Source organism: Garra rufa, chromosome 1 (genome assembly GCF_049309525.1).
Source record: "Garra rufa chromosome 1, GarRuf1.0, whole genome shotgun sequence".
Classification (NCBI taxonomy): Eukaryota; Metazoa; Chordata; class Actinopteri; order Cypriniformes; family Cyprinidae; genus Garra; species Garra rufa.
The window spans coordinates 39,037,062-39,049,935 of NC_133361.1; the positions used below are offsets into that span (position 1 = coordinate 39,037,062).

The following is a 12,874-nucleotide window of genomic DNA, read 5'->3' on the forward strand; positions in this document are numbered from 1 at the left end:
ATTGAAAATATGCTATAATGTCCTTTATTCATTAAGAGACAATGCATGCATAATTAAAAATAAAATATTATTTGCAAATAGTTAAAATTATTTCACTGATACAATAAGCCTTTCTTTCTTTTTCTTAATTCATTCATTAATTTAAATAAAAATAAACAATTTTAGTTTGGGCCCCGAAAAGCCCCGAATATCCACTGACCTTAGAACCGCCCCTGCTCTCTCTCTGTGTGTGTGTGTGTGTGTGTGTGTGTGTGTGTGTGTGTGTGTGTGTGTGTGTGTGTGTGTGTGTGTGTGTGTGTGTGTGTGTGTGTGTGTGTGTGTGAGAGAGATGAGAGAGAGTGTGTGAGTGAGTGAGTGTGTGTGTGTGAGAGAGAGGAGAAATGTAACAAAGTTTAATATTGTACGTAAACTCTGTGTTTGAGAGAGAGAGAGAGAGAGAGAAAGAGAGAGGTGTTCAGAGGAGTCTGTTGGATGTTAAGCTGTTATTTGTTTTATGGACTCAATGTTGGAAATTTAAAACATTTCAAACACTGTTGGCAGAAGTGAAAAATAAATGATTTTATGAAGTTACAATTTTGTTTGATTCCATGATGTATTTTACTGAACATGAGTATTTACAATGCAAATCCAAATTATTGTAATTTACTCAGTTATTTTATTTATATCTTGTCTTTTCACTTTATTAAGATCAGATTCTGCAGGTAAAATTACAATAATAAGGTGACTTGACTTGGACTTGACTTGACATAGCCTGCGACTTGACTTGACTTGACTTGCCCAATTAAAAAATACTTGGGACTTACTTGAGACTTGAAGGTTAAGACTTGAGACTTACTTGAGACTTGCACATGTGTGACTTGGTCCCATCTCTGTACAAGTGATGGTGAGGGTCGTTGAGATGAAGTCTCTCGTTTGTCTCCCGTCTCATCAGTAACTGCCACAAGTGCTTCAGGAGTGTCTTCCATTCAAAGCTGCAAGAGTAACATAAAGATACTTTTGTTATTTATAGGCTACACATAGCGAATATTGTAAAATAGCGATAGCTAAAAAGGCAAGAAAAGCTTAAGCATCAGAGATTATGTTAGCGTCTTAAGCCTGGGATACACCCCAGCAAACATTGGTCCGACGGCGACGTCCTGTCCCTGGCCAAAAATAGTCGCGGTAGGACGACAAAATATGCAAAAAATTTTAACACAAAATATTTCTTAAAAATGCATTCAGATGCATTTGTACATGTCTACAATTATATGTGGTTGCATGTAAAGTTGTTACTTTGACTTTTAGCTGAGTGTAGTTCAAAATATACCCGGTTGTGAAAGGACGTCCAGCAGGTGACGTCTTTTACACGTGCATTTATAGTCCATCGTCAACCTCTATAAAATCCTTATGAAATATGCAAAAGCAATTGTGCTTACATACACATTCACATTGGCATACTACAGTAATTAATTTAAGTGCCCAAAGTAGTTTCTTAAGAGGTTGTTAATAGACGTCCACTGACGTCCTTTAAACGTTTAAGACCCATGCAAACCAGCACGGAAATCTTTATTTAAAAAACTTCCATTTGTTTTACATCTTGTTTTATGTCAAATTCTATTCACAAATTGATTGTAGTTAAGTGTGAAATCACTGCATTTACCCATTATTCCACTAGTTTCCCATACATTACAATATGATTTAATTATTTCGTTTTTAATTATTAAATATATATAGGCTATATACATAAGTTATTCATAAAGTCACAATTTAAAGTCTGAGCTGGATGCAAAAACTGCTGCCAAGATGTTGTTACAAATCTCCCGATATGGTATCTCTACAGCAGATTATCTCGAGAAATGACAGTTTGTACACTCAAAATTCCAGATCAATAGGTGGCGGTAATGCATCTTTTTATGCTGGTTTGGCAAAATCGCCAAAAACACCAGAAGAAGAGGAGTGAGCCGTAACGTACACGAGGAGAGAGTTTGAGTTTACAAATCATTAAAAATTCACCGATGGGTAAGTACATTTTGAGATATTTAATTAATGTATTTTAATTTTACTTGTTTTACTCGGAGGAACCAAAAGCAAGTATAAGCACACTGTCAAGTTAAATTAACTTGGGCTAAAGTTAGCTAGTATGTTAAAAGGTAATGTTTAATGCTATGGTCTTTTTTAACCCTAAAAAGAAACTCATCAGTGGCTAAATAAAAAGTTTATGAAAATTAAAAGTTGAAGTAGCCAGCTTTCGAATATTAAGTTTTCTCAATTTGTTGTTTTATGTGTAAGCATTATCACAGAATGTTAAAGTGTGTTTGTGTTAATGACTTGTATGAGATATATTAAAAATTATATATTCAGTATACTATATGCATTGACACACACGCACACACAAACACACACACATATATATTTCTTTATTATTAGGCAAGCTATAAAAGGGAAAAAAACAATAGTTAAATGTATATATGTACTTTGATATCAATGACATGCAGCACATAAGAGCACATCGGTTGATTAAACATGTTTAAAGATTAAATTAAAAAGTACTACTCAGATGTAGCATTCTGAAAGTTTATTTCTGAAAATAAATGAAATGAAAGACTGTGATATGTTAAAACTGTAGAAGGAGCTCAGGAATAATTCACTGAAATCTGTAAATTAATTTGAGCATGGCTGACTTCAATAAGTGCTTTAAAAGTATTTTGTAATTTCAGATTTGCTAAACATGTCCTCTGACTATCAAAGAAAGTGGAGATGTCGAAAGGCAAGAGTTGATGCCTTAGCGGAAGAGGACAGCAGCTCAGAATCCGAGGGGACAGTGGAGCCTGCCTTGGTGTTTTACAATTTCAAATAGGTGGAACCAGATAATTACCCCATGCCATCAGCAAGTAAGGAATATTATATGGTGTTTGAAACGCAGGCCATTTATGGGCAATTCATTAAAGCAAAGTTTGCAAACAGTCAGTTTGTAAATCTTTTATTAGAGGTACAAGTAGTTGTTTATCGATAATCTAATGCCAATATTGATACCATTGTTTTTGTTTGCTGTCAATTCTGTCTTGCTCTTGAGTTTTCAAAAGATTATTACATTATTTTGATTGTGGTGTCACTTTTAGGTTCAGCAACTGTCCAGAGTTGGCCGAATGTCAGTCAGAGACTGTGTATGAACAGGTATGTATTTACCTAGCATTGTTTGTGTGTTTTGCTGTGTCGTATTTCAGAAAAAAATGACAATAGTAACAGTATCCACAATAATAACCTCAACCTTTGGTAATACTATAATTCTGTCACACACTATATCTACTTATATAATTGCCTGTTTTTGTGTTGAAGTTGTAATGTCTGTGCTAAATCAGGTTGTTCGTAGGACTTAAAACAAGATATAAAAACATAATGTTAGTGTAAGAAATGAATGAGTCATTACTTGTCACAAAAACTTTGGATAGGGATAGAGCACTTATTACATGAGAGTGGTTGTGAAAGTGTATGTTTTAACACTGCATGCAATTGGCAAGCTGCACAGTACTGCTAATTTGTAATACTGATCAATGCATTTTAATATTATGACTGAATCGTTTATTTCGCAGAATCATGTCAAATGCCTTAATGGCAAAATTCAACATGCAGGGTGGTGGCCAGCTGGAGAAGGCTACATTCAAGGCTACACCTTTATATAATATAATACAAGGTAATTTGTGACACATCGTATGTTCCTTGTGTCTTATTTAAAAGACCTGTTTTTATCAGAAATGTCCAAACGCATAATTAACATGTTTTAGTCCCGGTGTTCTCATATGTGGACATGTATGAAATCAACATCCTGCATCACGAATTAAGTCGTCACTTTGTTTTGAAATGCATAACATTTTTCTGAGATGTTGATTCATGACACACAGTTTAAAAATTAGACAAATTTAAATAATTACAAATTATCTTATTTCCATAAGAGTGTCACTACATTACTTTTAGACTTTTTGAAGACTAAGGAGAGGGAGTGGTCCTGGTGAAACATTCAATCATTTGGTATCTCAGAGAAGCTCTCAATACTGTGACATGTAGAGTGTCAGAGAAATCCACTAAAATATAATGTTCTCATGTTACTCATATCACAGGTTAATGTGTTCATGAAATGGATGGGAAAAGTCTTGTTCGACTGCATTGTACAATTAGTTTGATAGATAAAAACACTTTAAAAATAAGTGCTTGTTTAACTTTTTGCTTTTTACATTCATATTTTCTTCCCTCAGATGCTGTGAAGAGGTGGAACCCCAATTCAACGGAATAGGAAATTGATGGCGCTATGGCTGAACATCTAAAACATGCTCCAGGAAGAGCGGGGGGTGGGGGTTATAAAAAATACGTTTTCGGGTGAAAAAGATGTGGGAGATATTTGTGACAGCTCAATTCTTTAAATTTAGTTATGAAACTGAATTTGTTTCGTGATGAACATGTTAATTTTTCCTGTTTCCCAGGTGAATTTGTATTAAAACCATAAAATAAATGTGATAAATAAATTGTGACTTTAGTTCATCCCGTTATCTTTGATCATTTGTAATGAACTACTAAAATGTTAATAATATAACACTTTATTTTACAGTGACCTTGTTACATGTAGTTACTGTAATAACTATAAATAATTGCATGTATCAAACCTTAACCTTATTTTCAGATGCAGTTAATTATATTAAGTACTTAAATGTATAAGTAAAGTAATGTGTTGTTTGATCTACACATGATTATAACGTGTTCTATCTAGACGTTTCGGTATGACTGGGCCGATTTTGGCCCTTTTTAGAACCTTTGTGAGTTTAGATGTGTAAACGTCAAAATCGCCTGTTTACGATTTAACACAATTAGTGTATGATTATTTTATATGCAGGCTTATATGCCTACACTTATGCATAAACACACCACATAAACATCCAGAAGAAGACGCTGAAGAGACGTGGAATTCACGGTCAGAAGAGACGTGGAATTCACGGCCAGAAAAGACGTGGAATTCACGGCCAGAAAAGACGTCGGTTCAACTTCCATTTTGGAACTATTTTTCAACCATGACGGGACGTGTCGGACGGACGTCTTTTCAACGGTCAATACACGTCCAAATGTTTGCTGGGACTGTGCGATATTATCAATCGTTGCTCTTGGCTCTAGCTCAAACTGCACGACAGAATCGCAGGGTGTAAAAGTTCGCAGCTCACGATTTATGTTCTCACACTGTACGACCCGATGCTCTTATGCGATCTTACCGCTCACACTGTGCGTCCAATATCGCACGTCGGACTTGAAACAGAAGAAGAAGAAGAACAACAACAAAAACACGGAAGTAGGATGCTGACAAGGAATGATGAGGGTCACCAGAGCGAAAAGCGCTGCCTTGGCTATATTAGCAATTTTGTGTGCAGAAAGCTCCAAAAGGAAGCGAAAAAGACGGATTTGGACAAGGAATTGGCTGCGCAGACGTGGGCAATATGGTCTGTCCATTTTACAGCGTGAACTGGAGGTAAGAAGCAACAACTTTAATCGATCATTCATTAGAGCGATCTCGTGCCTTTCCGTGAGCCAGGCCCAGTTCCAGAACTTAATCACTGAGGGTGCTTCCTAAATTAATGAGGGTGCTCTAAACTTATACCCATAGGCGACATTAGGGGGTAGGAGGGGGAATGGCGCGATAAATACAAGACTCATAGTTTAGAAAGCTTTATTGATTATTATAATGGAATTTTGTGAGATCTCTATAAATTCAGTGCTTTTAGTGATGATGATAATAAGCGTATTGTAGGCGTATTGTAGCCTACACTTTCCAGGCTACAGTCCATTCAGAATTTGTATGAAACTGTCTTTTTTCGGACACATACACGCTGCCATGTTTAGGGAATTACATCTGCATATTTATGCTGGATTCATTCTCGAAATAGCAGTGACTAACACAGTGATATCAAAGTAATGCACGGGGCAAAAATATAAATGTGAAAGCAGCCTCAGGGATTTAATTCTGGAGCCGGTCTACCACTGATGTCGCACGTCCTGAGCCAGATTTTAAAATCAAAATACTTTAGTTTGGTATGTAATGGCAAATTGATTATAATTAGTTTCGTTTTATTTTTAATTAAGTTAATTTAGAAAAAAAGTTTGGAGCATATTTGTTCGTAAATATAAGTTTTTATTTATTTATTATTGTATTATTATTTTTAACGATCAGATTGATCAGTTTACCTACTCAAATCATCATGATTTGCCTAAAATCTATAAATATAAAATAGTTCAAGTATAAAACAATGTTATTTTAAACGTTAAACCTATATAAATGTGCGGTATATCCAATAGTTTGTGCAGAGAGTGGAAGCTAAAGACGCAGGACATGGGCGCCAGTGCATTTTTTTCAGTGGAAGCAATTTAAAATGATCTGTCATTTTTGCTCACAAAGGTAAGAGTAATACATCATTCGTTACTGTAAAGGGTGTAGTGTACTTTTATTTGTGTGCACTTAACAAAACGTATAAAATAGTTTTACATTATTACTTAACGAAATAAAACAAATAGAAAACAAAAACTCTCTCATTATGTAATCCGTAAAGATAAATTTCTCTCTAAAGGCGTGTCCAAAAAGGATTTTTGTTACACTGACTCAGAATACACTAGTTTATTAATATATAATTTAAATAAGCTTTACTCTTTCCGGCCCGACACATTCAGTGTTATTTATTTATCTTTGTGGCAATTTTCAGCATATTGTGTGCTTGAGCGCAGATCTGTTCCAGCTGCGCTGCCGTTCTTAACGGTCTCGAAAGTGAAAGCAAAAGTGAAGTCTCCTGTTGTTTCCACCAGCGCGGAATTTTTTTCTTCACCATAATTTATGGATGTCTAAAATATTAAAATAAGGAGAAACCAAAAACAGATAAAACAGGTGCCCGCCCGCCTCTGAACTTTGACGTGAAAATTGGCCTGAAGCCCAGCAACTAGAGGTGTAAAAAAGTCGGCCAGTCGGCCGGGGCTGAGAAATGCAACGCTCTAATTGACTGCTTACAGATTGAGTATATTTATAAGCTTATACAAATTGAATAGGTCCTAATTGCTTTTCTGTTATGAGATGTTGAAATAGTTTTTAAATATTACTTAATTTCTTGTGGTAACCAAAAAAATAGGTGTACAATTAGAGAATTTGCAATTTATGTATGTAAAACCTACATAGATAGAAAATTAGGTTTATAACAAAACAAATATTTGAATCTCCTTCAAAAAAAAACAAAGAGAACCATCTTGAGGTTTAATTTAAAACCTTTTAAGATGATGTTGACTTGTTAATTTCAAACATGTTTCCATAGTTGCTGAGTATACTTGCATATCCAGAATAAGTGAAGAATAGTTTAATTTTCTGCATGGACTTCTTCCAGCCAATCAGCAGAAATCAGTGTAAGTCACAGATGGCAACACCGTGGCATTTGACCAATCAGCAGTTGAACTCATAAGTGGCCTAAATATCCTAGTCCTACAACTTCAGTGTAAACGTTAACGTTATGTTTTCAGAGTGTTGTTAACCGACTTGACATCCTGTCAACTCTCAATGTTGTGTGCTAACGTTCCATTGTCACCAGTGTGATGAATGTATCAATTTCATTATGACTGGTTGTCCTTTTTTTAATTTAACGTAAACAGAAGGCCTATATGCATTCATTTAGTTGTTGCTTTAAGACATCAGTAGGTTGCACATTAATATTCAGTTCTTAATGATAGTGTTAATACTTCATAGGTAGATGACATGAGGGGCTTTCGGGACCTTCTGAGAATGACGGTGGATGACTTCAATCATCTCTTGGAGAGGGTAACTCCTCACATAATAAAAAAGGACACACAGCTACGAAAAGCCATCAGCCCCAAGGACAGGCTCTCAGTTACTTTACGTTTTTTGGCAACAGGCAAGTGTACAGCCTAGAAACTACATTTCACTAAAGCTGGACATGAGCCACAGTCATTTATCCCAGTGGTTCTCAATCCTGGTCCTGGGGGACCCCTGCTCTGCACATTTTGCATGTCTCCCTTATTTAACACACCTGACTGAGATCATTAGCTGATTAGTTCAGTTCATGGATCTCTCTCCTCATGAGCTGATGAACCTAATCAGGTGTTAAATAAGGGAAACATGCAAAATGTGCAGAGCAGGGGTCCCCCAGGACCAGGATTGAGAACCACTGATTTATCCACATCACATAATACATCAGTTCACCCAAGTAAAGCTACACTGATATGACCCGGACCCAGGACCTGAACCTGAACATTTATCTTTCCACCTACAGTACACACTATCACTGCATTCTATTATAGAAAACTAGTGTCAATCTATCAAGATTCATCCATGTCCACCACCCTCCTATATATAAAGCATCTAAATCCACCTGTTCTGACAATTTCTTGCTTTGGCAGGTGAGACCTTCAACTCACTGAGTTTCCAATATAGGATTGGAAGCACAACCTTGAGTAGGATTGTGATGGAAACCTGCGCAGCCATTACCACTGTGCTGCGTGAAGATTATTTGAAGGTACATTTAATCAGGATCAGATTTATTGGCCAAGTATATTAATATATCCAAGGAATTTTGGTTGTTGTTAGCCCTCTATACACTTAACAATAGACACGTATTCTGTAGAAATAATAGACAAATGATGTACGCATACTGTACAATTAATAGACATATTTAGACATAACTACAATAGAGGCTCCGACATAGACACACCAACAATATGAATAACACAATGGTCAAAACTGGAAATAGTTACAGTAAGTTATTGGACGATCAAGTTTATCCATTGTCATCAGGTCTTTGTGAAATGTTTTATTAAAGCAGTATAGTGAAAGTTGTTTTCAATAACTAGAGATTTATTATTTTGTACTTGTGTTTCACAGACACCATCCACTGACTCAGAATGGAAGGCCATTGCCAAAGAATTTGAAGCAAGATGGCAGTTTCCACATTGCTTGGGGGCAGTAGATGGCAAACATGTTTTCATTCAACCTCCTGCCAAGAGTGGAAGTGTCTTCTACAATTACAAATCAAGGTTTTCAATCATCCTGATGGCCGTAGTTGACGCAAACTATAAGTTTGTCTACGCCAGCGCAGGTACACAGGGAAGGGTGTCAGATGCTGGAGTCTTTGCCCATTCAGACCTGAAGGAGGCCATGGACACAGGCAGGCTGAACATCCCCCCTTCTGACACCCTACCAGGCACGGATGTCATGATGCCTTACATGTTCGTCGGAGATGATGCATATCCCCTCCGACCGGACTTGATGAAGCCCTATCCCTTTCGGAGCCTAAACCCTAATCAACGCATCTACAACTACCGCTTGTCAAGAGCACGCAGAGTTGTGGAAAATGCCTTTGGAATTTTGGCAAACCGCTTCAGGGTTTTCAGGACAACCATTGGCCTGAATCCTGACAAAGTGGTCTGCATTGTCTTCACGTGTCTTGCTCTCCACAATTTTCTCCGGCAGCGGAGGTCCGAAGCCTACGTTCCACCGGGCTATGTGGATTTGGAGGATGCAAACCACCAGCTGATTGAAGGAGCATGGAGAAGAGAGGGAGCACTTCAGTCAATTTTAGTTGGCCAAGCACGCAACCCTACAGTGGAGGCAAAGAGACAGCGTGAAGTCCTTTGCCAATACTTTGTGTCAACAGCAGGGAGTGTGTCTTGGCAACAAGACATGGTGTAAGTTAAGCAAAGTGTGGTCAATAAAGGTAAATAGGTAACATAACAGAATTGGGAATATTGGCCATTACAACATTGAAGAAGTTTTTATTTTTTTGTTGAATTTTTGGTAAATACAAACTACCACAATAAGTGGTACTTCTTTTTGTAGTACACATATTTCTTTGTGTATGCAGTACAAACTTGTACATAAATAAACAAAAATACATAACAAAACCAAATGTAACTTATTGTGAAATTACAATTAAGATTTTACTCCTTATATAACTTACAACTATACATACTTACAAAAATATGTATTTTAACAAAATGTACAACATGTACAAACACAGCAACGTTGAGGTAGTGAGGATGTTTTGTCTTCAGACAATTTTAACTTGAACTTAGAATTTTGTCTTTAGTTGCCCTACTCATTATTTAACAGTCTCATAAATGACATTGGCTGAGCACCTGGGGCCTGGTAATCTTGGGAGGGATGGGAGGGATGGGAGGGATACCACGGCCTACCTGCCTGACCTGCGTGCTGCCAATTGCCACCCTGCTCTGCCTCCTGTGCATCATAAATAAGGTTCATAATATTTCTCCTAAGTCTTAACTGTAAAGTGCGGTCCTTTACATTCCTCAACTCTGAGGCAACCTGTTGTCCAAACAGCTCCTCAGGGTCTGCATTATTAGTGGAGAGCGTGTTTTGGACCTGCTGGAGCAAGGAGAGCTTTGCCATTTCCAGGCTTTGCTCTGATGACTTTGCCTTGTGAAAACGAGGTCTTTTGACAGTGTGACCTCTGACTGCAGTACTAGTAGGGTTATCCTCCTCCTGGGTCATAGAAATTGGACTATTGGTTGAGGTGGACTCTATTTCCACATTCAGCTCCTCTTCTCCCTCCTCTGCACATGTCTCCTCTGACTCTGTGTCAAGCTATCGGAAACAGCATAGAAAGCAGACAGATCAAGTTCAAGTTTATTTGTCACATACATTATCATAGCAGTGCGCAATTTGCAGTAAAATGTGGGATTAGTAGACTCCAAAGACTGTAGTTAAAGATAAATAGTAAATAATAAAGTAAAATAATCATAGCTAGAAATGTACATTAATATTACACAAGTTGTAGTAAATTGTACAAGTACATGGAGGGAAGAGAGGACTCAGCCAAATGCACTACTCTTTGCAGTGATTCGCGATCCTGAACTGTACAACTTCCATACCATACTGATATGCACTGGGTGCATAACACTTTCTATGGCCCCTGTATAAAAAGTTCTTAGAATTACAGGGGGGACCTTAAACTTCCTCAGCATTCTGAAGTAATACACACGCTGCCTGGCCTTTTTCACTCGAGCATTAATGTAATTAGTCCGTGTCAGGTCTTTAATATTTAAAACTATTTACTCTCTCTACTTGTGTGCCATCTATTAGGAGAATAAACTTCAGGCATTTCCTTTACTACATATGTTTTAAATGTGCATTTCTTTGGTGTTTTAACACAAAGCCCATCATTTCCCCACAAATGGTTATATGAACTTACTGTAAGAGTGGACTCTGTACTCCTGGGGACAACATGGGCCTTCAAAAAATCAAGATGTTGTAGCATCCAGTTCTGCTTTGAGGTCAATGGTTTCTGGCCTGAGCCGCTGGGTTTGGGTTTTAGTAATTTCCCATATTGAGTCCGGAGTGAGGCCATACGGGTTTTGATCTCATTCACTGAAAAAGTAAAAAGTGTACATCATGATCTATAATGCTACCAATTCTCACTCACCAACTCAATCACTCTCTCACAAACACACACATGCGCACACACACAGAGAGAGAGACTTCATCTACACATATTATAGCTTGGTAATTTAGTGTCACAAATTATTGTAGACAATAGTTATGGGCAATTACAGGGTCATGTTTAGAACTGTTATAATATATTCATAATTTTCTTGAAGGATACTTCTCTCATCTTAATGCAATGTGTCAAACTTTCAGTGTTATTTAAACTTTGTTAAACAGTAAAATTTAAACAGGCCATTTTTTGGTGACAGTCCATCCCTGTCACTCACACAAGTGCACGCCCACCAACACAAATCACCTCATTAACAATAAAAGCTGTTTAGCCACATGTTAGCTAAATTTCTGGACAAAAACATGAACTTACCTGGTATCTTCAACTGAGCAGCAATCTCCCCCCAACTTTTCTCCCTGGCATTTCTGTCGTGGTAGTGCTGGGAGGCCACATCGAAGAGGCACGGGTGAGTCTGCCAGAGTTCTACAAGTTGCTCCTCCAGAGTTTGGTTCCATGTCACACGAACCGCGGCCATGTTGCTTCCTTCTAGTGATGGGTCGTTCTTGAACGATTCGCTCATTTTGAACGAATCTTTAATGTGACTCGGGACAAACGAGTCGTCTCGGGGAGTGATTCGTTCAGTCGCGCATGCGCAACATTCTAATACTGGAATTAGTTCACCTGTTTTTAGAGTCGTTAGGCGAGGTGAGCGAACCATATAAAGACCCAGGCAAACAATGATTTAATATTTTCTGTTATAGCATCATAGTTTTGTTTTGTTTGAAGTGTGATCAACGTTTGTGTAAGCAGTAGATGTGTTAGGGAGGTAACAGGTAACATTTGAATTATATTTTTTGTTAAAATGAACGAAATGACTCGAAAAAAGATTCGTTCATTTTGCTGAACGAGACTCAAAGGTCCGAGTGGGTAAAATGATCCGAACTTCCCATCACTACTTCCTTCACTTTCACTTTCGTGTTTGCACATGCGCAGTGCCAGAGTTTTGGGGTAATAGGGTCGTAGACGCTCGTAGCATTGCTTCAACGGTGCGATACACTCACGAGGGCCGACCAGAATTTCAAACCAGTTTGATTTTCATCCGACCATACGATTGTCGATCGTGAGAGGGTAATCGCTTCTCGTTACCCTGTGTATACTGCACGATGTGAGACGCACGAGTCAGCTGAAAATCGGCCCGATCCAAGAAATTCTCGCACGAGTGAAAAATCGTGGCAAAAAGGGGCAAAAATCGTACAGTGTACGCCCGGCTTTAGGGAAATTTGCACAATACATGGCACCAAGAATGTTCATTTTCAAAGAGAAAGACGCGACGAACGAATGCATTTCCTCACGTGAGCACTACAACATGTCAATGATTAATTAAAAGCGATTCTGTTCACAATTAATCTAACAAAAGAAAC

At 37.7% G+C, this 12,874-nt stretch overlaps 1 long non-coding RNA gene across 1 annotated transcript; it reads left to right on the forward strand.

The window, feature by feature from the left end:
- The first annotated feature begins 1,125 nt into the window (after nucleotides 1-1,125).
- Nucleotides 1,126-4,512, forward strand: LOC141334761 (uncharacterized). The gene is made up of 4 exons (XR_012355588.1): nucleotides 1,126-2,870; nucleotides 3,099-3,153; nucleotides 3,570-3,670; nucleotides 4,230-4,512. It is a non-coding gene; the product is annotated as an uncharacterized lncRNA (long non-coding RNA).
- Nucleotides 4,513-12,874: the final 8,362 nt, after the last annotated feature.